Genomic DNA, 24,155 nt, shown 5'->3' with positions numbered 1-24,155 from the left:
CATGGAACAGGTTGAGGAAGTAATTAATTTTGAAACGTTTTTGCCTTCAACATTTCTGGGACAGGAATGCTTCCGGGCAACAGTAGATTCATAAGCCTTCAAAATATGAGAACTGATTCGCTTCAACACTCTTGTTATTTGGTAGTGCCATAGTTAAAAGGAAAGGAGTAATGGAAAAAGGAAAGGGGAGGGATGTAGTTTGATGATTTATACATGAGGCATTTTATTATACCCTCAGAAGTTTGCATTCTGTCACCAAAAGCGCTTTAGGGATTTGGAAAATTGATAGTGTAGTCAATGGGGTTAAGTGCCCCAAAGGCATTGTTTCTAACTTATGTTAACATCTAGAGATGATAGCTAAAGATATAGTTCCACATAAATCTTCTACAAAATGGGAAAGTTATTGGTCATGCTTGAAGAAAATATTTGCTCATACATTTGGGGCACTGGACCACTAACTAATTTATCTTAGAGTATTAAAGAATAAACCTTTAAATTGGGCCAATGGTGCAGAATAGCAGCAGAGTTAACTTGTAGGAACCCATCTCTCTCTCTTTCAGCATATGGACAAAAATACAAGTTGTTGTTTTTCGTTTTTTTTATCTCCTCAACATCCTTCATAAATGTCACTCTTCATTCACATAACCACAATCCTAATTCAAACTGAATTTCTGATTGAATTCCTGAGTAAATTCCTGATTGGTTTCCCTTTCTGAAGTTCTTTCCCATTCCAATTTAGTTTCCATTCACCCATTTGGGTTTGACCATGCTACCTCCATCTACTTATTAAACTGCAAAGGCTCCCTATTATTTCTATGATGAAGTGTTGTTGTTGTTGTTTTTTTTTTCCTGAGGCAATTGGGGTTAAATGGCTTTCCCAGGGTCACACAGCCAGGAGATTTTAAGTGTCTGAGGTCAGATTTGAACTCAGGTCCTCCTGACTTCAGGGCTGGTGCTCTACTCACTGTGGCATCTCGCTGCCCCTCTTCTTCTTGCTATTCCTCACAGATGATACTCGTTTCCTTATCTACATGCTGATACTCTGGTTGTTCTCCCTATCTTGGAGGCACTTTTCCTTACAGAGTTTCTTAAGCTCTGGGTTATGACTTCACATGGAGGTCATGTAACTGAATGTAGGAGTTGTGAAAAATTTGACAACAGTAAAAAGGTTTCTTAATGCAATAATCACAAATTAATGTAAAATCAGATGCATGATGTTTCTGGAAGTATTGTTCATTTTGCATCATTTGACTTCTCTGCAGCCTTATTTTTAACATACAACATGTATATTTTGAACCTTGCATGCACAATGCTGTCAGAAACAACTTAGCTCAGATTCTATACTAGGCCATGTAAAATTTTCTCAGGCAAAAAAGAGTCCTGAGTGGAAAAAATTTAAGAAGCTCTGACCTATTGGAATCTTTGATTTCCTTCAAAATTCAGCTTATGAATCATTATCTCTATATGGATCATTTCCTTATTCTTGTAACTGCTAATGTCATCTCCCTTTTCCAAAGTTACCTTCTTACCTTTGTTCATATTTTCTATGTACCTGTATGTATATGTATAGCCTGTCACATTAGAATTTAAAATTCTTGAGATCAAGTCCTGCTTTGCTTTTGTTTCTGTAGTTTTAACATTTAGAATAGTGCATGGTGTACAGTAGGTGCTTAATAGATGTTTATTGATTGATGTGGTAAATCCTTCAGTGGAATAGCAGTACTGGAAACTCAATTCAAATACTATCAAATGTGTGAAAGCAAAGCACAAGATTTGACTTTTAGGGAGGAACACAATTCTTTACTTTTAGCTATACAATTCTTCCTTGCTTAGCAAAGTCAATCAAAAATCTGCTTGCAACCGAATTCTGGTTTGAGAAGCAGTAGCAGGTTGAGACAGAACAAACTGTCATCATGGATTAAAATATCTCTCCACCTCAAGTACATTAGTCATTTCTGAGACTTCTGGTGTTGTAAACCCTTGACTTAGAAGTGGGAAGTAACATGGAATACTGGGAAGACCAATGGTTTGGAAGCCAGAGGATTCAAATTGAACCTGTGCTAGATGACCAGAAGGATTCTAATCTGGAATGTTCTTACTTTTTAAATGAGTGGTTGTAGAATGAGATATTGGCATAGAAACAATGCCTTTGGGGTGCTTAACTCTGTTGACCCTACTATCAATTTTCCAAATCCCCAAAGAGCTTTTGGTAACATAATATAAACTTTTGAGGACATAATGAATGAGTGGGTCTTTTTCAGTTCCAAATGAACGGCAGACATATTACTGAATTCAAACTCTTTCCTCACTGAGATTTTGCAACACAGAAACTGAGAGCATGTTCTTCCCCAAATGTCCCATCTAACCTATGAACTTTTATATCAAAATCCCAAGAATAATGCATTTTTCAAAGTTACCTCTTAATTATTTTATTCCTCCCTCCAAATGCTTTTAATTCACTCTTTTCTCTGAAAGCAGAAGAAAGTTTTTCACATAATTAAAACTTACTGATTATATCAGAGTAGTATCATAACTATAAACTTTCTTTTTTTTTTTTTGCTGGACCTCAAACATGAAGCACCATCTCCCAACTTCGTACATTTACACTAGCTGTCTCCTCTTCCTGGAATGCACTTTTCATTTTGATCTTAAGAATCCCTTGTTTTCTCCTTAAAATATTTGTTAAGCACGGCCTTCTACAAGAAGTCTTTCCTGATTCTCTTAAGTCCTAATGCTCTCCTTCCAAAGTTTTCACAAATGAGATATATATATGTATACACACACATATATAAATATAAATGCATATTTTCTTAAATTGTTATACTTATATAAAAGTGACATATTTCATATAATTTCCAGGTTTGTGCTGGGGCTTGAGAAATCCAGTTTTTAAATTTTCAGAGTGAGTATTCACATCCCAGAAACCACCAAAAGCTATAAATAGAGTATTAATCTATTGTTTTGTTGATTGTCTAGAACTAGTAAAATGATGGAGAAAATATTAATGATACAAGCTGAACTTAAAGTTATGTTGTGCATTTTTAGAGAAACCATTATTAAATGTTTACTAGCACTCCTCTATATTTACCTACTCATATACATAAAGTCATTTGAAGAGATAGAAGTGCACATAATTTCTTGATGAATTTTTTCTCTTTTCATTTTTGTCTTTATACTTTGCTTTATAAAGCAAAATGTAATACAAAATGTTAAACATAAGTGTCATCTAAGAAAACACATTGTTTCTCTCCCTACTGCAACTCCCACCATTAGAATTGAAATAGACAATCAGAACATCTTAAGTTTTCCTTAAAATTTCTTTGCCATATTTATTTATGCATTAAAATTTTATTTTTATTGATGATTTTTGTTGCTATGTGATTCATTTCTAACCATATCCCTCCTTCTCCTACATACCCAGTGAGATAAAAAAGAAAGAAAATAATTAAGTTTAACAAAACTGACACATAGATTCTTCCCATTCTGGGAAGAGGCAGAGGATTTGGGCTCAAATCTTTCCTCTACCAACTGAATGATCTTAGTTAAGTCACAGCCTTTCTGGGATAGTCTTCTCATCTATAAAAGAACAATATTGGAAAAGATAGTCTCTGAAATCCTTTCCAGCTCCAATCAATGGTTCTATCATGTTATATCAGTATACATAATATTTGATATCTTTAATCTGCCTTCTGAAGTGAAGGTGGGAGGGATACAAAAAAATTTTTTTTTGAAATTTCAATTTTATTTTGGCAAGCTTTATTGTTAGATATTATTGTTAAATATATAATAAAGTATTATTCAAATAAATGAATATAATCTAAAGAAAAGAAGTAAAAACAAAAGTAAAACAAGAATAAAAAACATACAAAAAGTATTGCAAATTATTATAGGCAGCTAGATGGCATAGTTTATAGAGTACTCAACCTAGAATCAAAAAGATCTGAATTTGAATCTGGTCTCATATACTTATTACATGGATAATCCAGATCGAGTACCTTGCCTCAGTTTCCTCAATCTATAAAATGGAGAAAATAATAGCATCTTTCTCAGAAAGTTGTGAGGATCAAATGAGATAATATTTTTAAATGCTCTGTAAACCTTAAAGACCCATATAAATGCTATTATTGTTGTTATTATGTAACCATCTTACTCTACAATGAATATGTGATCTCATCTATGTGGGATTCTATCATTGCATAATGCTGAAAATCTTCCTCCAAATGTCTTGGTGTTGACATAAACCAGTGGAGTTCCTAGGCTGTCCATCAGTTATTCCTCACTCTCACTGAGTGGTAAGTCATTTCATCTTTTCTCCAGCCATACATTTTCTTGGTTACATTCTTTACTTCCTCTAAAATTCCATGTTCATACTCCATTGTTGTCTGTTCTTATCTGCCATAAATTTTTCCATTAACCTTTGCATTACCCTTAGTTTTAGTCCTTTGGAGACTGATATTCTATGACTTCCATCTATATGATGCCATCTAAGACCATTGGGAAGGTGCTCATAAATGTTTAGTAACTGGGTTTCCAAAAAATGTGCCATGTACTTTCAAGTTCAACATGCATTAATAAAACTTTCTGCATCACTTTGTTCAAGTCTAGACAATCAACAAAACAGTAAATCAGGCCCCATTGTAGTATCTGCCAACTTCTGAGGTATAAATACTCACCCTCAAAATTTAACTCTTGGCTCATTGTAGTTGGTTTCTGCGCACTCTGGAAACATCATCCTTGTGGTCATATATTTGCTATTTACCAATTACTAAATTAACAGAGCATGGTTTTTGCTGTTTAATATGGCTGTCATGGTCTGTTCGATATTCTTTTTTATTTTTAAATTTAAAAATTTTTTAAATTTAAATTTTTTTAAACCCAAAAGTCTTTATTGTCTCCTTCTCCCGGTGCTCAGCAAACTTTCTTTTTTTTTTTTTTTGAATTAATTTTATAATTATAAATTTTTTTGACAGTACATATGCATGAGTAATTTTTTTTATAATATTATCCCTTGTATTCATTTTTCCAAATTTTCTTTTCCCTCCCTTTACTCCCTCCCCTAGATGACAGGCAATCCCATACATATTAAATGTGTTACAGTATAACTTAGGCACAATATATGTGTGTAAATCCAATTTTCTTGTTGCACATTAAGAATTGGATTCTGAAGGTATAAGTAACCTGGGTAGACAGACAGTAGTGCTAACAATTTACATTCACTTCCCAGTGTTCCTTCTCTGGGTGTAGCTTTTTTTGTTCATCATTGATCAACTAGAAGTGAGATGGATCTTCTTTATGTTGAAAATATCCACTCAGAATATATCTTCATACAGTATTTTTGTTGAAGTGTATAGTGATCTTCTGGTTCTGTTCATTTCACTCAGCATCAGTTCATGTAAGTCTCTCCAAACCTCTCTGTATTCATCCTGTTGGTCATTTCTTACAGAGCAATAATATTCCATAACATTCATATACCATAATTTACCCAACCATTCTCCAATTGATGGACATCCATTCATTTTCCAGTTTCTAGCCACTACAAAAAGGGCTGCCACAAACATTTTGGCACATACAGGTCCCTTTCTCATCTTTAGTATTTCTTTGGAATATAAGCCCAGTAGTAGCACTGCTGGATCAAAGGGTATGCACATTTTGATAACTTTTTGGACATAGTTCCATATTGCTCTCCAGAATGGCTGGATTCTTTCACAACTCCACCAACAATGCATTAGTGTCCCAGTTTTCCCACATCCCCTCCAACATTCATCATTATTTGTTCCTCTCATGTTAGCCAACCTGACAGGTGTGTAGTGGTATCTCAGAGTGGTCTTAATTTGCATTTCTCTGATCAGTAGTTATTTGGAACACTCTTTCATATGAGTGGATATAATTTCAATTTCATCATCTGAGAATTGTCTGTTCATATCCTTTGAACATTTATCAATTGGAGAATGGTTTGATTTCTTATAAATTAGGGTCAGTTCTCTATATATTTTGGAAATGAGGCCTTTATCAGAACCTTTAACTGTAAAAATATTTTCCCAATTTGTTACTTCCCTTCTAATCCTGTTTGCATTCATTTTGTTTGTACAAAAACTTTTTAATTTGATGTAATCAAAATCTTCTATTTTGTGATCAATAATGATCTCTAGTTCTCCTCTGGTCATAAATTCCTTCCTCCTCCACAGGTCTAATCTATTTATAATCTCATTCTTTATGCCTAAATCATGGACCCATTTTGATCTTGGTATATGGTGTTAAGTGTGGGTCCATTTTTAATTTCTGCCATACTAATTTCCAGTTTTCCCAACAGTTTTTTTCAAATAATGAATTCTTATCCCAAAAGTTGGTATCTTTGGGTGTGTCAAACACTAAATTGCTATATTTGTAGCCTATTTTGTCCTGTGTACCTATCTGTTCCACTGATCGACTAGTCTATTTTTTAGCCAATACCAAATGGTTTTGGTGATGGCTGTTTTATAATATAGCTTTAGATCAGCTACAGGTAGACCACCTTCATCTGACTTTTTTTTCATGAATTCCCTTTAAAATTCTCGACCTTTTATTCTTCCCTATGAATTTTGTTGTTATTTTTCTAGGTCATTAAAATAGTTTCTTGGGAGTCTGATTGGTATAACACTAAGTAAATAGATTAGTTTGGGGAGTATTTTCATCTTTATTATATTTGCTTGGTCTATCCACGAGCACTGAATGTCTTTCCAATTATTTAAATCTGACTTTATTTTTGTGGCAAGTGTTTTGTAATTTTGCTCATATAATTCCTGACTTTTCTTTGGTAGATGGATTCCCAAATATTTTATACTCTCAACATTTGTTTTGAATAGAATTTCTCTTTGTATCTCTTGCTGTTGCATTTTGTTGGTGATGTATAAAAATGCTGAGGATTTATGTGGATTTATTTTGTATCCAGCAACTTTGCTAAAGTTGTGAATTATTTCTAATAACTTCTTATTAGAATCTATGGGGTTCTCTAAGTATACCATCATATCATCTGCAAAGAGTGACAGTTTGATTTCCTCATAACCTACTCTTATTCCTTTAATCTCTTTCTTGATTTATTGCCGAGGCTAACATTTCTAATACAATATTGAATAGTAATGGTGATAGTGGGCTACCTTGTTTCACTCCTGATCGTATTGGGAAAGGTTCCAGTTTATCTCTATTACATATTATGCTTACTGACAGTCTTAAATATATGCTCCTGACTATTTTAAGGAATAGTCCATTTATTCCTATACTCTCAAGCGTTTTTAGCAGGAATGGATGTTGTATTTTATCAAATGCTTTTTCTGCATCTATTGAGATGATCATATGGTTTTTATTAATTTGATTATTAATATGGTCAATTATACTAATAGTTTTCCTAATATTAAACCAGCCCTGCATTCCTGGTATAAATCCTACTTGATCATAGTATATTATCCTGGGGATGATTTTCTGAAGTCTTTTTGCTAATATCTTATTTAAGATTTTAGCATCAATATTCATTTGGGAGATTGGTCTATAATTTTCTTTCTCAATTTTCAATCTACCTGGTTTATGTATCAGTACCATGTCTGTGTCATAAAAGGAGTTTGATAGGACTCCTTCATCCCCTATTTTTTTCAAATAGTTTATATAACATTGGGGCTAATTGTTCTTTAAATGTTTGGTAGAATTCACATGTAAATCCATCTGGTCCTGGGGATTTTTTCCTGGGGAGTTGATTAATAGCTTGTTCTATTTCTTTTTCTGAAATGGGACTATTTAAGCAGTTTACCTTCTCCTCTGTTAATCTAGGAAGCCTATATTTTTGGAGGTAGTTATTCTTTTCACTTAAGTTATCAAATTTATTGGCATAAAGTTGGTAAAGTAACTCCTTATTATTTCTCTAATTTCCTCTTCATTGGTGGAAAGATCCCCCTTTTCATTTGTATGACTAACAATTTGATTTTCTTCTTTCCTTTTTCTGATCAGGTTTACCAAAGGTTTATCTATTTTATTGGCTTTTTCATAAAACCAACTCTTGGTTTTATTAATTCAATAGTTTTTTTGCTTTCAATATTATTGATTTCTCCTTTTAATTTTAGAATTTCAAGTTTAATTTTTGGTTTATGGTTTTTAATTTTTTTCTAGCTTTTTAAGTTGTAGGCCCAATTCATTAATCTTCTCTTTCTCTATTTTATTCAAATAAGCCTCTAAAGATATAAAATTTCCCCTTATTACTGCTTTGGCTGCATCCCACAAATTTTGGTATGATGTTTCATCATTGTCATTATCTTGGGTGAAATTATTAATTGTTTTTATAATTTGCTGTTTCACCCAGTCATTCTTTAAGATGAGATTATTTAGTTTCCAATTACTTTTTGGTCTATTTATCCCTAACTTCTTATTGAATATAGTTTTTATTGCATTGTGATCTGAGAAGAAGGCATTTACTATTTCTGCCTTCCTGCATTTAATTTTGAGATCTTTATGTCCCAATATATGGTCAGTTTTTGTATAGGTTCCATGAACTGCTGAGAAGAAAATAGACTCCTTTCTATCACCATTCAGTTTTCTCCAAAGATCTATCATACCTAGTTTTTCTAATGTTCTATTTACTTCTTTAATTTCTTTCTTTTTTAATTAAATTTTATAATTATAACATTTTTTGACAGTACATATGCATAGGTAATTTTTTTTTACAACATTATCCCTTGTACTCCCTTCTGTTCCGAATTTTTCCCCTCCTTCCCTCCACCACCTCCCCTAGATGGCAAGCATTCCCATACATATTAAATATCTTACAGTATATCCTAGGTACAATATATATGTGCAGAACCAAATTTTGTTGTTGTTGTTGCAAAGAAAGAATTGTATTTGGAAGGTAAAAATAATCTGGGAAGAAAAAAAATGCTCACAGTTTACATTCATTTCCCAGTATTACTTTTCTGGATGTAGCTGATTCTGTCCATCTTTGATCATTTAATTTCTTTCTTATTTGTTTTGTGGTTTGATTTATCTAATTCTAAGAGTACAAGATTGAGATCTCCCACTATTACAGTTTTGCTGTCTAATTCTTCTTGCAATTCTCTTAACTTTTCCTTTAGGAAGTTAGATGCTATACCACTTGGTGCATATATGTTTAGTATTGATATGGCTTCATTGTCTATGCTACCTTTTAGCAGGATATAGTTTCCTTCCTTATCTCTTTTAATTAGATAAATTTCTGCTTTTGCTTGATCTGAGATAAGAATGGCTACCCCTGCTTTTTTGGCTTCACCTGAAGCATAATAGATTCTGCTCCAACCTTTTACCTTTACTCTGTATGTATCTCCCTGCTTTAAGTGTGTTTCCTGTAAACAGCATGTTGTAGGGTTCTGACTTTTGATCCAGTCTGCTATCTGCCTCCATTTAATGGGAGAGTTCATCCCATTTACATTTACAGTAAAATTACTAATTCTGTATTTCCTGCCATCATATTATCTCCTGATTATGTTTTTTCCCTTGTCCCCCTGGAATCCCTTCCCCAGTATTTAATTTATGGACCCCATTTGTGATGCGCAGCCCTCCCTTTTTAGTATCCCTCTCCCCTTCTTTTAAGTCCCTTCCCCTTTCTTGTACCCTTCCCTTATTCCCCTTTTACTTTTCCCTTTTCCTCTCCCCCCATATAATGAGGTGAGAGAGAATTCTCTGAAAACAAATATGTCAATTATTTACTCTTTGAGCCTACTCTGATGAGAGTAAATTCACACAATGTTTCTCCCCTTCTCTAAATTCCTCAGAAGTGGTAGATTTTCTATGCCTCTTCCTGAGATGTAGTTTCCCTCTTTTCATCTCTCTTTTCCCTTTTTCTGATACTATTCCCTTCCCTTTACTACTTCCCTTTTTTATGTTACATCAGTAAAATCAAATTATCCATGTGGACTTTCTGTATATCCACAACAGAGATACAGTTCTCAAGAATTCTTTTTACCTTTTTCTGCTTCTCTTGAGTCTTGTGGATATAGATCAAATTTTTTTGTTTGATTTTTTCTTAGAAACAAATGAAATTCCTCTGTTTCATTAAATGACCATCTTCTTCCATGGAAGAAAATGCTAAACTTAGCTGGGTAGTTTATTCTTGGTTGCAATCCTTGTTCTTTTGCCTTTCAGAATATCAGGTTCCAGGCCCTTCGATCCTTGAATGTGGAGGTAGCCAGATCTTGAATGACCCTTATTGTGGCACCTTGATATTTGAATTATTTTTTCCTAGCTGCTTGAAATATTTTTTTCCTTAGTTTGGTAGTTCTGCAGCTTAGCCACTATGTTCTGTGGAGTTCTTTTTTTAGTGTCTTTTTCAGAAGGTGTTTGATGAATTCTTTCAACGCCTATTTTCCCTTCTGTTTCTATTATCTCTGGATAGTTCTCTTTGATGATTTCCTGTAAAATAGGCTCTTTTTTTTCATCATAATTTTTGGGAAGTCCAATGATCCTCAGATTATCTCTCCTAGATCTATTTTCCAGTTCTATAGATTTTCCTAGTAAATATTTGATGTTATTCTCCAGCTTTTCCTTTTTTTTTTTTTTTTTTTTTTTTGTTTTGTTTTGTTTTGTTTGACTGATTCTTGGTTTCTCAATGAATCATTCATTTCTATTTGTTCAGTCCTGATTTTTAATGAGTTATTTTCTTCATTCACATTTTTTAGTTCTTTTTGTATATGTCCAATTGAGTTTTTAAATGAATTATTTTGCTCTGTTGAATTTTTTTCCATTTCACTAATTTTTTTTTTTTTTTTTTTTTTTTTTTTTAGTGAGTTATTTTCTTTTTCCAAATCACAAATCCTACTTTCTTGGGAATTTTTTTTATCTTTTCCAATTCAGAAATCCTACTTTCCTGTGATTTTTTTAACGTTTTCTAAATCATAATTTTTGTTTCCCTGCACCTCTTGTGAATTCTTTATTTTTTCCAACTCAAATTTCAGGACATTGTTATTCTCTGTCATAGCTTCTTTTTCCTTTCCCCATTTTTCTTCAAACTCTATTAACTTTTTAATAGTCTCTTCTAGGAGAGAGTTATGTGATGGGGGGCAGGTATCATTCCCCTTTAGGGTGTTATCTGGAGACTCTCTGCTATTAGCCTCCTCGGGGTTGGATACCCTCTCTTTCTCTGTATAGAAGGTGTCAATCATTTTCTTCAGCTTCTTACTCATTGTTAACACTCTGTGGCGGGTTCTGCCCTTGGGTAAGAAATTTATTTATCAGCTTCCTCCCAGACCAGAGGGATGCAGCAATCCTGTGACTGGGCTATGAGAGAGCTCTGGGAGAGAGTTCCCCTCCCTCCTCCCCAGAAATGCCTCAGAGGTGGTTAGCACCTCTGCCCAGCAAAGAGTGCCCAGTGAAGGACCCCGCTGTGTGACCTAGTGATTGCCCTGAGGTTTAAGGCTGAACAGTGAAAGCATCACAAACCTTAGCCAAAGCCTCCTGTGGAGACATGAATATTAGCAGCTGATGCAAAAAGCCCCTGCGCTCAAACTGGAAGTTTCTGCCCTGAAACCATGGTCCCTGCTGCAGAGGTTCCATTGATCTGGGAGTTCTGCTACTGTTGGAGTTTCTCTTCTGCTAGAATTCCACTGCCTCAGGCTGAGCACTGCACTATGTGGATTAGAGGCTGCCCCAGGCTATGTCCCCACCATTCAGGTTCTTAACTACCCCAAGGAGAAGCTCCGGACAGCAGAAGGCGGCTGCGTAGCCATGCCAAGATTGGTGTTAGGTCACTTCTGGATTGGGGTGGTTCTAGGATCTGGCTTTATATTTTAAAGTGGCTTGATTTCTCTTCTGATCTGCTGTTTTATAAGCAGAGTAAAGCTATCAGCCTGTGCAGATTCCTCTATCTCAGTGGTTTCTCTGATCCCAGAGTTCTCCCCAGTCCATTTGGCACAGTGTGCTAGCATCTAACTCTGTCTGTGCTGACCTTTTTTTCCTCCCCTCAGAACCGACCTTTTCTATTGAAATTCCAGATTCTCTTCAGCTGGTAAGTTGTGCTTCTAATCCTTATGGTTTTTATCAGTCCAGCATTATTTTTGAGGCTGATTTAGCTAGTTGGTATTGAGGGAAGAAGGGAGCTTACAAATTCATGTGTATCTTCTCCGCCATCTTGACTCCGCCCCCAATATTCTTCACTTTGCCTCACTTTTATGTATCTCTCATGCTTATTTGATTATATACTATTGTTTTTCTTTATTCTAAAGTAATATTTTGGAGCATTAATATATCTTTAGCCATCCTCCATGCAGTTAGATTCCAGGTTTTTTCTATAATAAATACTTTTGCTAGGAACATTTCTCTATAAAGAAGTCTCTGTTTCAATGCCATTAATATTTTTAGAGTAGAGACCTCATAGGAGAATAATTTGACCAAAAAATATAACTCTTTTTGTAAATTTTATTTTCAAATTCCATTTTGCTCTCCTAAAAGGTGGAAATAATTGACAGCAGTAAAGTGCCCTGTCCTAAAAAAAAAACTTGCATTATTTATGCCTTTTTAACAATGCTTTCCTTTCTCAAGAATGGACCTATATCCCCATTTTCCTTGTAATAAAGGTAATAAAAATAATGTGTTATACTCATCTAACAATGTCTGCCTCATTCTGTATCTATAGTTGACTACCTCTCTGCAAAGAGGAAGAGAAAGCTATATTTCACTACAAGTCACCCTCTGAGGTCAAGGTTTGCCACTGAATTGTTCAGAGTTCTAATGCCTTTCAGATTTTTCTGTACACTATTATCTTGGTTTTGATTACTTCTTTTTGCATCATTCTTCATAGTCAGCTTTCTTATAGTACAATATTATATCACATTTTGTTCAGCTAAGTCTCTCTCCCCCTATACCATTTGCCTTTTATCAGACAATGAAGGAGTCTCACTCAGAGAGAGAATAATCTGAAATTAAAGCCTTTTGAAAGCAATTTTCCCCTTATTTCCCTCAGTTCTGATTCTTCAACTGCAGTCAATCAGAGACTGTTATTCATCATGTGGTTAGACAGGAGCCAGTTCCACAATATGTATGTTCCATTGTGTCTCCAAGATAACTTCATTACATGCCATTTCAACTCTTTTGGAAGTAGGCTGCCTACTCTCTTCCATGTGGGGATTCATTACCTGTGAGATCCTATGCAAGTTACATAACTTCCCTTTACCTTGATTTCCTCATCTGTAAAGTACGAGTCTATTGCTAGGTTCAAATGACATTATATTTGTAAAGTACTTGGCAAACCTTAAAGTACTATATAAATTTTATTACTATTATTACCAATTACATCAGTGGCATTTTTGTACAAGTACTAATTTTCCATTATACCTTAATTGTTTCTTCTACACATTTATTAAATATTTGTGTTTGAGGTGCTGTTCTAGGTGCTAGGAAACACAACATACCTCTTGTCAAAGATTTTAGGTTCTGCGGTTGATGGGAGAAAATAATATGTGCTCAGATGAAGAAATACAAAAGTGATTTTGTGCTAAAGAGCAAAGTAGTACATGTCAGAATGCATGGACAACTGAGCAGATTAGGAAAGGCTTCATGTTGAAGGGCTCCCTTGAACTGAGTCTCAAAAGGGAAATTAATTAAAAGTAAACCTTTTAAAAAGTCCAAAAATTTAGATTTTGCCTTTGTAATGAGTCATGTATTTTCAAATACTCAGATTGGCTCATTATCTTAGGCAGCTTCTTGGTTTTTTGATAAGTAGCTAAAACATAATTATTTACTTTTCTTCTGTGTTATTTATGGAAGACTTTTAAAAAAATTTCTACTAGAGTCCTCCTCCAAGGCCTCATTACAACATGGAGGTGGCCCTATATTTTCATAAGTAACTGTCATGAGTAAAATTCAATTAAAGTAGACTGACACAAGTTTCTCCAAGCAAGATAATTTTTATTAGTAGTATGTGAGCCTCCTGACAGAATAGGTCTTTGACTGCCTTACTTTCTAGGCTAGAGACCCTGAGCTGAAGAATTAATTCATTTTATAAGGTAAGAACAAAGAAAACAAAGAAAAAAAATGTAAGTAAGATTATAGGATTGAGGTCACCATGATTTGTTACATAGCTGAGATGAGGGGAACAATTTGATTGGTTGGAAGGTGGTAACTGAGGGATGAGCAACAATCCCCTCCTTCCTGCTTGTGACTAAGAGGTGATCATTCTTTGAGTCCATTTGCAAAGAGTAAAAGATAGTGGACTAGACTTCTTTAGATAGAAAACCAGACATCCTTGGAGAATAGCTTAGTGGTACAAAGATACTAGACCATACTGCATAACATCCACTTACATCCTCCAAGGCCAACAGAATTCCTGGAGGCATGAATAGACTAGTGATTAGCAGGATAGAAAGATTTCCAAACTTAATTCATCACAGGCCAGCAGAATTTCTGCACTAAGCTCAGGACAAAGAACTTAGGAAGTTATAGGACAAAAACAATTAGTTATGAATAGGGTTAATAAAAATGATTCAGAATCAATTTAATTTTCTTATTACACCAAACTCAGCCAGGTTCTCTCAAACTAACAGAGATTAGAACAAAGAAACAAAGAAAAAATGTAAATGAGATTATGGGATTGAGGTCAACATGATTCGTTACATAGCTGAGATGAGGGGAACAATTTGATTGGTTGGAAGGTAGAAATTGAGGCCTGGGAGTGGTTCATATGTCTTTTGTCTAAGAACCAATCTAACTCAATGTAGAAAAATTCATTATGGGAAAGTTGACCACTATATAACAAGGACTCTTTTTAGTCATAGCAACTCCTTGAGCTGTCTCTTAAGGTATAGGTTGCATAAGGAGGTAGTGGATTCTCCTCACTGGAGGTGTTCCAGTGCAGGCTAGATGACCATTTATGAGGTATGGTCCAGGCAAGTATAGTGTAGTTAAGCTTCTGATTGGATTATATGACCTCAAAGTTTCTGTCATTCTGAGATTTTACAGTATTTGGATTAGTTATGTGGGTGTGGAATAGATGGGGAACATAATTTACTAATAAACCAACATTACACTTCTATTAGCACTAATACGCGAGCTTTTAAAATAATACTGCCAATTTACACATTTAGATAATGGTTTGTAATGACATTCTAAATAGTGTTTTCTTCATTTTAAATGGTTTTAAATTAATTCCTGTGAAAGATCCAGGATTCTGTGATCAGTCAGGACTCCAACTTAATACCTAAAAGTAGAAGAAAGATGGTATTTTGATAATTGTATAAATTAGCTCAATTTCTGATTAAGAAACTTAGTTGTAACTTATAAGTGAAAGTATCTGAAAAACTTTTTTTTAACAAATATTGATCATGCACTTACTATGTGCACTCACAATGCTAGATACTATGGGAAAAACCAAAAAAATGTATTTTATGCTTCACCTTATTAGGAATTCATAATGTAGGTAGTAGATTATATACACATAAACATATAATATGTATGTTCACATATATGTATGTATGTATTTATATACATATATTCATACAAGATAGTTTCTGATAAATATGATATGAAAAGAACCAACTATGAAGAATCAAAAGAGGGTAAGTTAATTTCCATCTCAAGGTGAAGATTGAAGGTTTCATGAAGGAGGTGATTTCTGAGATTAGATAGGCAAGATTTTGATGGGCAAAGATGGAAGAAAGGGCTTTCTAGGGAGAAGAAACTGTAATTGTAACAAAGACATCAAAGTAGGGAACCATGAATAAGTAGTCTATTTAGGTTAGAGAAGGGAGGTTACCTTCTACTTCCTCATTCCTATTACTGCTCCTAATCCTTAATAGGAACTCTAGTCTTTTACTTTCCCCATGTTCATTGCCAATCTATGCTTCTTTCATTTCCTTTCTACCAAAATCTTAAGCCATCATAATCAATCATTGTATGACATTGTAATGAGACATCGTAATAACAAAAGGTTATTGCCTCAGACTTCTTTGTCCCTTGGTGTACCATTTTGCAAAAGGACCAAGCCGGGGCAAATTTTACTTTTGCCATCATCTATGTTATCTACTAGGTAGTTTCATATTGTTGGAGAGTCACCAAGATGGATTCAATGATTTTATTATAAACTCATGCAGCAGGCAAGGATGAGATAGGAATTAAAGGGAAGAGAGTCAGCCAGTCAAGAAACATTTATTAAGCATCTCCTATGTGCTAGTTACTATATTAAGTACTAGATATAAAAGAAAGGATATCCTATTTAGCACTAAAGAGGCCTTGCAAACAACTATGTATAAACAATCTTTAAACAATATAAATCAGAGATAATCTATAGATAGAAGATTACAGCATTAAAAGGGATTGGAAAAATTGTCCTGTAAAAGGTGGGACTTTAAGCTATAACATTCCTGGGCCCAGGAAGAAATTTCTAATTGGGGAAAGTTTCTCTGGGTTTTGTTTTTCTAAGAGGCTGAGTAGAATGGTAATTCTGGGCCAGAGCCAGAAGAGGAATTCTTACCCTTGAGTCACAGAGAAAGTAAAGGCTCCCTCAGTTAGAGGTAAAGTTGGGATCTGAGGAAGTGATGCAGAACTCCTACGAGTAATGAGGGTAGAAGGGGAAGAGCTCTCCCCTCAAGATCATTAGGTGGAAGCTTCCAGTTCAATTTATCAGTATTTATGAATCATAATCATATAACAACATCTAGCAAAGCACTCTATAAATTATCTCAGTTGATCCTTATACAATCATATTAAAATGAGGGCTATTATTATCCCCATTTTATGAATGAGGAAAATGAGAGTGAAAGAGGTTAAGTATCTGCCATATCATCATGCTCGAGCCAAAGTTTCTGATTCCAAACCCAGTGCCCTATTCAGTATATCCCCTAGATGTCTCCATATTCCCTATCACTGATTGTTTATTAGACATTTCAAACTAGATTTCCTATAGGCATCTCAAGTTCAAAATGTCCAAAGACAAGTAATTTTTATTTATTTTTTCTTTATCCCCATCTTCAATCCATTCCTTATCTATTTCTGTCAAGGACATCACCATCTTTCTACTCTCTTCAATTTATAATCTTGGAATTATCCTCAATTTCTCCTTGTCCCTGATCACAAATACTATATAAATTGTCCAATATTTTCATTTCTACTTTTACAACATCTCATACATCAAATCTTTTCTCATTACTCATATGGACACTATCTTTGTTCAATCCCCCAATACCTATCATGTGGACTATTGTCATAGCCTCCTTATTGGCTTTTTCTCCAATTTACTCTTCTACTCAATAAATACTAGTGGCTACCTAATATTTCTAGGATAAACCATGAAATCTTTCCATTTCATATTTGAAACTCAGAACCGAGCCTCAACTACCTTTGTAATTTTTTTTATTAATATCTTTTGTACTCTACTGTCTAGCCATTATTTCCCAAACCATCTCCTTCCTTCTTTCTTCTTCAAACTTTGAATCAATTCTGTAGCTTTTCCTCATGACCCCAAAGTTCTGATCATGGTGGCACTCAAACCAACCAGATATCCTGGAATGGTCAGTCCCTACTGAAATGCCATCTTCCAACAGACACATTGCTACATATGTAAAGTACTTTACCAGTCCATTATGTTCAAACAGAAGCTATTCTTCATTTTACTACCTATCTTTTTAGAGATATAATTTTTCCCTTTTCCTTATTCCTATCTGGAAATAAAACCTTTTACTTTTCCAATAGCTTGTTATACAGTGCATTTTCCCATATATAATTAATCCCATTAATTAGTCTCCATTATTTTTTTTTAAATCATGTTTTCTGTCATTTGGTTTTGCCTTTGTCACCTCCAAGTCCCACCTCTTAGAGTCTTTCCCTCTTGTCACTCTTGTGTTCTTTGTATTTTGTGTCTCACTGCACTCAAATTAAATGCCAGCCCTGTTAACACCACAGAGGAAAAAGGGCAGAGGAATGCTCATTCTTTCACCTGCTCTCTAAATGCACTTTTATTTTTCTTCTTGCAAATGTTCCAAATGTCATCCAACCTTAATGCAACTCTCCTGGAGCTGCACTTTCCCCTGATAGTGTGTTACACTAGAAAGGAGTCCCTTTGTGTAATTTTTCTCCTAATCTATATTTCTAAAGATTTAGTAACATACAATAGCATCCCCATGAGTGTCCTCAAGTTCTGACAAATATTGTTAGATATGGAGAGAAAGGGAGAACTGATGGGTGTCATGCATTAGTTGTAAAGCCTAAAGTTGCTTTTAGGACACATTTCCCTGAAGAGAAAAATTCAAAGATGGGGAATATGTTAATAAAACACATTGGCACTGCTTGAAAGTAACTGTATGCTAATGATATCCCATAATAAAAAAAGGATCTTCCTCCTCTTTGCTAAAATTAATTTCTCCCAAATTATTTGAAGGCCGACTGCTCATGACCAGAAGTTCTTACATCCATATATACTCTTTGCTTGTAGTCTAAATTTGATATTCTCATATTACTGAGGAAGAAATGGAGGCTCAGCAACAGCAAATGATCTACCCATGATTTTTTTTGCCCATTCAGTTGGTTAATAACTGAGGTGGGATAAATGTGATATGTGATCTCCAAATAAGCAGGCAAAAACATGCATGTTATAAAAATGTTCCCCCCCACACATTGAAGCTTCTTTTCCCACTGATGTTCAGTCATTGTCAGAATTGTCACTCTCTTAGGATTCTCCAGAGAAAGAATGCGTTTTCATTCATAAGCTTTATAGTTCTCCAATTTCATGTTCATTTGAAGAGAAATGAACCACAACCTGCTTTAGTGTCTTTCTATATCTTATTTGTGTTGGTGCAAAACCTCACACACTTAGAGAAAAGGAAAGAAAAAAGTCACTTTATCACATTGGGGATCAAGACAGAACCCTTCACTTGTTCTAGTAAAAATAACCAAGAAGAACACTTAAATGTGATAGAGAAAATTAGACACAGCAGCATGCATGTGGCTGGGTGGGGGTGTCTTCTGAATCATTCTCCCAAATTTAGCAATGTATTTTTTTTTTTTAAATCAGGCTTGCAGATCTGTTTCCCAGAGATTCTGTTATAACTCTGTAGATCTCTTATATAATTCTGTGCCACAAGCTTGCTGAATAAATGGTGAAGAGGACAGCACTATCCAGAGAAATGTACAATCCATAACTGACTCATGATTGAAGAGAATCAAAAAGCCTCAAGAAACCCAGGTAGCTCAGCAAATGTTCACCATTCCCTAATCATGTGTCAAACTCTAGGGATATAAGAAGCTTACCTTCTTCAAAGGGATATAATATGTGGACAGATAAGTAAAAACACATTTGAGAAGGGAGGCAGAATTAACAAATGGAAGAGGGGGATCTAAGAAGGCTCCTTAGAGGAACTGACCTTTGTGCTGAAGTGTGAGGATTCTGAAAGGTGGAGGTAAGGAAGAAACCTATTCTAAACCATAAAGAGATCTAATTTGGCAGGAATGTAGAATTATGGATAGGGGTGTACTCTTGGTGGGTTGTTGTCCTTCATACTTGAAGAGGACCAAAATAACGTCATTATGTTATTGTGACTGATGAGACCAATACAAGCTTGAATGGTTCTATCACAGGATGGACAGAAATAGTCCATGTAAGCATTATGAATGGAGATATGCTTATAAAGGTGTGTACTAAAAATAATGCTGAAAGAATGAAGTGGGATTCAAATTTTGGAGAACCTTAAATGATAGGTTGAGGAGTTTGTTTTTGCATTTCATTCTAGAGTTTGCCATTTTGCTCCCAAAAGGTCTTTGAGCACTGAAGTTTTAGGATCCCTCTTCCTGTCACCAAATTTGTGATTATTAGGCAGCCAAATGGATAATGGATTGTAAAAGGCCAAGGCAAGAAGGTACCTCCACAAAACCAACATTTAATATTTGTTTTCTCTAAGTGCTGAAGCTTTACTGGAATTAAAGGTACTGATGGGAGAAAAATGGTGTCTTTGTTATCTTTGTATACTTTCAGTATCTAGCACACAACTTATGTATTTAATATATTCTAATAAGTTCATGCCTTTAATAAATATTTTCCTCCAAATATTTTTCCCAGATAAAGAGGAGAGTTAAAGTCTTGCAAGAACAGAAGTATTTGAAGGAACTAGAAATGTTTAGACTGGGGGTAAGATGATTTAGGCGTCATGACAACTAGTTTTAAGTAACTTTTTTGCCATTTCCTCATTATTTTATAGTTTATTGATACCTTGATTTTACATTATCTATATCTCCCACTGTTCCCTTCTCCTATCTATCCCAAAGAACAATAGCTAATAATAAATACTTTTAAGGTAGAAAAAATTATCAAAATTTTAAAAGGCTGACATTATATGTAGTATTCCACATATATGGTCCTTCATTTTTTTTGAAAGACTATCATAAAGAAAAAGGAATAAACTTATTTTCCTTAGGGGCTGGAGAACAGATGACCAGGAGAAAGGGATAGAACCTGCAGAGAAAAAAATTTTAACGTATGAAAACACAACCATATAGGAGAGTAACTCAAGTTTTTAGACTCCTCCCCCTTCAGAGTTTCAATATCTTGCCACAAGGTTCTCAGACGAAAATAGAATGACTAAGCTATATTCCATGAACCCTTGTGTGTTTCTTGTGTGTGTGTGTGTGTGTGTGTGTGTGTGTGAGAGAGAGAGAGAGAGAGAGAGAGAGAGAGAGAGAGAGAGAGAGAGAGACCCCAAGGGACAGAGACAAAAAGAGTCAGAAAGTTAAAAAGAAAGAAATGGAGAAAGATACACTCAGAGAAAAAAAGACCATGGACACAGACACATAGATACAGAGAGACAGAAAAACAAAGACAGATACAGAGAGATAAAGAAATCACATATACTAGAGAGCAAAATCCATTAAATGATAACAAAACATACGCGTGGGTAATTTTTCAACATTGACTCCTGAAAAACTTTCTGTTCCAAATTTTTCTCTTTTCCCCCACCTCCTGCTCTAGATGGCAGATAGTCCAACACATGTTAAATATGTTAAAATATATGTTAAATCCAATATATGTATACATATTTGTACAGTTATCTTACTTTGTGCTTACAATTAAACATGTTCTTTTGCTAAGTTAGCTGATATTATTTTCATCCATCGTCTTTAAAATCAGAAGCATACTATCTCCCAAGATAACAGTAGGGTGAAAAAAGATAATGACTCTTGGGCATCAGCTGCTCATCTAATGGGAGGAAGACTTGGTGCTTGTTCAGAAAAGTGCTAATTTGGTAATTACCAGTCTAGTGTACTGACTGATAACCTGACAGTTCCTTAAAGCCCAGTAGAGTTTTATTCCCAAGATATCTTGTTAACCTATGTTTCTGTAATACCCAAATGTTCTTGCATTGGGAAGAATTGGAATATGTTGTGTCCTGCTTTCTAGAGCCCCCAAGTTGGAGTGACAAAAATGTACTGTGCTTTCCAGAGTTCCTACATCAGGGTGAAAAAACATACCATCTTAGTGGAGGAGTAATGAGGTGATACTTCCAAGGAGGGTTAAAATATGGAGTCTGTTTATTCCAAATTCTCTCTCCCTTATATACCCTCATGCCCTTATATAACTAAAACAACACTGGGATAGACTAAGTATATACTGCACATGTGGGACCACATAAACAACTTTCTATTGTACGTAAATGAATCTTTGCCACTTGATATCACTCTGCTTCAACTACAGCACAGGTTTTCACCCTGTGACTTCTCAGGAAGGCTGAGATCCCTTAGGAGAGATGGGAAGCCAAACCAGACATTGTTAGCTGGTATCTCTGTGGGCTGAAGGGTCTTATATCTCACCCAGAGTTCTTCTGCTATCTGCAGCCTTCTACAGGAATAGATGCACATGATATTTTCCATGCTAAGAATTCATATTCCTTCCCTTCTCTCTTATCTGGGGAAATTTTGCTTCATTGTTCCATTCCTTCACAATCCATTCTACTGTCTGTCATTCATCATGTATATCAGTGACTTTTAGTGTTTTCACGCTGACATTAAATTGAACAAGTCAATGAAGTTTTGCAGTGCTAAGAATCAAAACTAAATAGATAGTTACTGTAAATCATCTCTTTGGTTAATCATTGCTCTAAGTTTGTTTTTATAGTTATACTAGACTGCTCTCCTACATATAAACTTTCTGCCCCATAACTTCCTAAGAGCCCAGAGAGGAAGAAAAGGTGTCAGTGGTGTGGATCATTATCTTTGAAGTAGAGACTGGCCAAGGCACCATGAGTGGGTTCTTCATGGTAAGAGGAGGTGCTGAAGCTGAAGGGGTGCCTATTCTTGTGACTAAAGTACTGGACCTGCATCTGTTTTTTTTATGGATCCCCCACCCTTTCTAAATGGAAAGAGTCACTCCATCCTCTACCCCATTCAAAATTAAGAAGATTGGGAAGTTTATCTTTTTTCTGAGACTCCATTTGAGAAAAACATCTTAGCAACCATTATTTGAACCTGAAGTTCAGAGCCTTTCATTCATTCATTTGTTCAATTAGTGTATACATTACAAGTATACACTAATTGAACAAATTAGACATTGTAGGAGATGCAAGTATCAAAAAAGATATGTGATTTGTCCTTAAGGGGTTTATATATTTTCATTTTCAGGAGATAATAATAATAATACAACAATATGAAAATACCAATACCCATAATATCATCCAAAAAATCTTAAAAGAAAAAAAATCAAAACAGGATATGGAAGCAAAACAGGTATTTTTGGCCCTATTTTAAAGTGAATAGTAAAAAAATGCAAATGATTTGGAGTCTGTGTAACAATCATATCTGAATGCTTGTCTTTGTTCATGGCTACTAAGTTTAGAATGAGAACTATTTGAAAATTTAGAAAAAAGAAAAAAAGAAGAATTCAACAGGCATGTTACTAGCTCTGTGGGATTATGATGGAAAATGTTTGGTGGCTCATAATAGTCTCTTCCCAAAGTAGTGTTTGTTTTTTATTTCTCATCCTTTTTCTGCAATGGTGTCTTTACAAATCTCCAAACCTCCTGGGGGTTTGAAGGTATCACATTATAGGCAGGGGAAGAGCTCTCATTCTTCTCAACTGTTACAGTTTGGCCAGTGTAGAGTTAATGGAAGAAGTCAAATAACTTTGGAAATGAGGCCAAACTAGTGTGTAGATTTGTTTTGTCTTTGTTTTCTAGCCTGAAACAGCAGTAGTCACCTGAGAAAAGGAGGAAGGCTGAGAAGGTGTTATAAAAGAGGAATCTGAAGCTTACTTGGAACACTGTATCTTTTTCCCCAGTGCTTTAGCATTGTAGAACAAAAAATCAGTTTACAGCAAGATTGCCTTCTGGGATACATACAATAAACACTGAAGTTTGAATCTCCCCAGATTTCCCAGTCCATAAACCTACCCTCAACTCTCCTGTAGCCAGCAGATCATCACTGAAAAAAGAGATCAGGATTCTAACTTCTACATGTTGGGCAAAGAGCCTTAGCTTAATTGCAGAGCTCTCTTCCCCTCTGAACCTTTAATTGCCTCTAGGAATTATTTCTCAAGAAAAAAGGAACAGGACAAAGAGCAACTCCAGATCTAGATATCCCACAATTTTCCCATATCTCACAAATTTTGTTTTCCCCTCAGATAAATTTGTCTGAACTTCTGGGAACTCTTTGCTCTTTACAGAGATAAATTAACTAGTCAAATATCTACCATGTGGCAGTTTGGCATTGACAATATAAAACCAAAAAATAACAGTGGTCTGGCCCTCAAATCACTTACATTCTATTCTATAAGATGTGACAACATTCTTATAATTCTATATAATACAGCAACAGAATACATAACTACTTCTAAGTTCTATACAGCTATTAACATATTAAATAGCAATCACATTTGTGGTTTTAGAAAATGAAGACAATTTTAAAAAGGGAATCACAGAGAGGTTTTAGAGATAATAGTGTATGTTCTATTTCTAGCTCTACTTGCTGTCATCTCCCTCCTGAGCTGGAGTCGCACATGGCATGAAGAATTTGGAAATAGGGGTATGTATTTCACAGGCTGTGCAAAATCCCATCATTTTCTTATTTCCTCTGTTCAGGGCTTATCATATGCCAGGTTAGTAACTGTGATTAATTACAGTAATGTACCATACCAACTAATTTGTACATGATTCTAAATACATCTTTAATTTGTAACCAATTACTTTGAAGAAAAGCATTCT

General features: G+C 34.8%; 1 long non-coding RNA gene across 2 annotated transcripts in view; it reads left to right on the top strand.

The window, feature by feature from the left end:
* The window catches only part of LOC141565461 (uncharacterized), an 84,695-nt gene that overhangs the window by 13,874 nt on the left and 46,666 nt on the right, over nt 1-24,155 (top strand). For both annotated transcript variants that reach the window (XR_012489027.1, XR_012489026.1), the window contains exon 2: nt 23,911-23,976. This is a non-coding gene — a long non-coding RNA (uncharacterized LOC141565461). The remainder of the gene's footprint in view (nt 1-23,910; nt 23,977-24,155) is intronic.

Source organism: Sminthopsis crassicaudata, chromosome 4, assembly GCF_048593235.1.
Source record: "Sminthopsis crassicaudata isolate SCR6 chromosome 4, ASM4859323v1, whole genome shotgun sequence".
In the NCBI taxonomy this organism is placed as follows: Eukaryota; Metazoa; Chordata; class Mammalia; order Dasyuromorphia; family Dasyuridae; genus Sminthopsis; species Sminthopsis crassicaudata.
This window is presented reverse-complemented; position numbering and strand designations above follow the sequence as displayed.